A 3,536-nucleotide genomic window follows, 5' to 3' on the forward strand; every position below is an offset into this window, starting at 1 on the left:
CTTGAAGCACTACTCTTCTTGGATAAGAACCCCCAAAATAAACTCAAGATAAAAAACGATTGGATTAAGTGCACCCAAACAGTTTGGACAAAAGATCATGCTGGCAATATCTAGGCTACTTTAAATGTAATGAGTCATTTAACTTTTTCAAGTATCTTACAAAAAGTACTTTCTATGTATGAGTTTGCAGTTTCACTAAAGAGGCGTTTCCCCTCTAAATTTGTCATGTGGTTTCTTTTCAGACTGAACTTCCTAACTGAAGATAAAGTAATTAAATCAGCTCCACCTCTTCCAGCTACAACAGTAAAAGGCTGATTACACTTCGGTGCATCAGTAGGCTATAAACAATCCCACATTTATTAATAATATATAATATTATACGAGTTACAGAGGATATTTTACTGCAGAACAAGTACTTATATGGGATACATTATACATTTTGTTGATCATTCTGTACATTTAAGAGGCAAATATTATGGTTTACTCCATTACATTTATCAGACAGCTATAGTAACTCTACACATTAAGGTTTCACATACAAAACATGTAATCACTATTCCAAAGTATGTAAAGTAATTAAAATGAACTCCTTATTGACAAGCAACAACATCAACATACTGTGTACGTGTTTGAGGAGCCAGTCTACGGCATGATGAGCACTTTTATTTTTATACTTGTACTTCTTTTAAAAGTACACTTTTCCACCACTACATTACTGCACTTCAGTATATCAGTATATTGTATATAGAAGTATATATACATATGATGTATGTATAATTAAAGGGGTAATTAAAGATAAAAAGCTGTGCATAATTATTCATCTTCCATATAGTGAAGTTTTTCAATACTATATGAAAAATACAAAACTGATGAAAATCTAACTTTATAGTTAATATAAAAGTTTGTGGGTTTAATCTGCTTAACACATTTGATACATGTGTATTTTCTTATATTATACCACTAGACATGTGATAGTAGAAAGATCACCTTCCAAAATTCATTGTATGAATGATACTGTAGCTGTACGTGGGAAACATCCGTTATATTTTCACACCCTTGCTGTAGTTCAGCAACTGACATATTTGCATAATATAAGTATAAATCCTGTCTGATTCTGGTTATGACCTTTAAGCACGGTCTTATCGGCTCACTCAGACAGCCAAGCTCAGTGAGTGTTTCCTGATTACAGTTACGCCATTCATTCATTCATTCACTCATTCATTCATTCATTAACAGGGTAAGATACAGTTGGCAATATACAAATTTTTATTCAAATGTACTTTCAAATTCGAACAATATTCAGTAGGATTTAACAAAGAGTTATTTATCTGAAAATTCCCATTGAATACAGTAGAAAAGAGCATACCATAGGAATATCACAGATTAAAAAAATATCTGCATAGCCACAAAGGAGACCCACAGAACCCCAGAGGAAATGTCCTCGGCCTGTTAGCAAGCCTGCATACACACAATTTGACCCATTTCGTGCACTTTTTTTACAGATTTTTGCTTATAAACATTCACTGATAACAGGTCGGGAAGGGAGTGATGCTAGACAACCCAAATATACCCATGCAGTTCATTGCATTCATCCATGTCCACGGGACATAGTAGACGCTGCACGGATATTAAGCTCCTTCCGTTCACGGTGGTCCCATCATCTTCTGAATGGAGTTATTTAACCATAATCAGCAGGGCTTTATGAAATCTAAACAGAAATGTTTTGGATGTTGACGAAGATAACACTTGATTGACCTGCTCATTTACCAGCTTCTGAAGCAGCACCAGAATGATTTAAAGATTATCATGATGTAAACATTTGTGGTTTTGATTGTATTTTGTAATGCTGGTAGATGATCAGTATTGGGCAAGACAGACCTGTTCTTCTCTAAGACGGTGAGGTGTCAGGGGAAACAGAGCTAAGCAATTCTCCTTATCGCTTTTGTCATATTGTACAAACAAAATAAGTTTCACAGAAAGACGTGCACAAATAAACATAGTTGTAATGTAAAAGTGTTTCTATTATATATATTTATATCATTATTGTCAGATGTTATTTAACCCTTAAAAAGTACCATAAACATTAAAGTTTAAACGATGATGCTGAAAGCAAAATTATCAATTGGGTTATTTAAAAAGGAATAAATTATAAAGGTGATATATATACAAAATATAAGTATTAATGATATTTACAATTAATTCAGTTTCAAGATGCCAATTACTTTGCTATACATGCTGTGTGTGGGAAAGCTTTCTGATCTGCCCCCTACAGGCCAGAGGAGGGCATAACCACACAGTATCACCCTTTTACTTATTTATCATCTTCACTGAGAACAAACATATCACAATATCTCCAGTGTATGATTGTGCTCAAAGATGCACTAACAAGGGAAATACTGAGGCTGATTAGAAATATGAATTCATATTAATGAAGTTCAGAATTGAAAGGAGGCATAAAGGAAGATTCACCTGATTTTAATTTGAATGCTTAAAACCAAACCAGCACCGAACCACACCGGTGAGCCTGTTGGTTGGTGCTGTACACAGGTGCAAGATCTCAAAACTACAGTTTATCCTTTGAGAAAGACAGAGTCTCTGTTTACACAACTCAAACTTCATTATAAGAAAGAGTTCAGAGTAGTAAAATACACTTTTACACAGTAGAAGAGAATACAAAAGAGATTTTCATTGGCACAAAAATCCTTGCAGCAGAACTCTAGTCTTCTCCATCCTGAGATGACCGATAGTGATCAGTAGCCGTTTGTTTGTGAGAAAAGTCACAATTAGAAAACGTCACATAGGAGAGAGACATACTCTGCCTCTTCTCTTCTTCTCTTTGTGCTGAGCTGTATGTCGGTCACAGCGATAAACCAACTGGCAAGCGAGACTACACACACTCTGATGGGGAATCGAGGCCATCAGTCTCATAGAAAATCCCACAGCAGTCGGGAAACTAGCCTCAATGATGTATGAGGAAGCATGTTTAAAAAGAAAGAAAAAAAAACCCTGTGTGAACATTTTCCAGTTGATCCAGGTTCTAATAACGCAATAAAAAAAAGCTTTATCCATGATATCCTCGTAAATTACTGTAGATCACGAACAGCTGCTTCTGAAGTGGAAAATCTGTGTTTGAAAAATGGAAGACAGAGTCTAAGAATTCCAAAGAAAATGTAGTAAAAACAGACATCATGAAGTGAGCTTTCAGCAGGACAATACTTGTATCCAACAATCATTCTCCGGACTCCCATGTTTGACCCACACGCAGTCTTTAATGACACACCCTTGGGTCACTCGTAGTGTTAAAAATGGCAAAATACAAGCTCAGTCAGGTGGATTAACACAGGAAGAGTGCATGAGGAATGTGTATTTATAAGGGCGTCTTACAAACACCAAGACAAAGCTGTTTGAATGTGTAGGTTGTTGATTGAAATGGCAAATTAAAATAATAGTGTATAATAAACTCAAAATAATACCACAGTTTAGTCCCTTCCTTTAAAAATAGTCCCTCAGACCACAACGGTGAATATGACAGCGAC

This window comes from Scomber scombrus, chromosome 10, assembly GCF_963691925.1.
Source record: "Scomber scombrus chromosome 10, fScoSco1.1, whole genome shotgun sequence".
Classification (NCBI taxonomy): domain Eukaryota; kingdom Metazoa; phylum Chordata; class Actinopteri; order Scombriformes; family Scombridae; genus Scomber; species Scomber scombrus.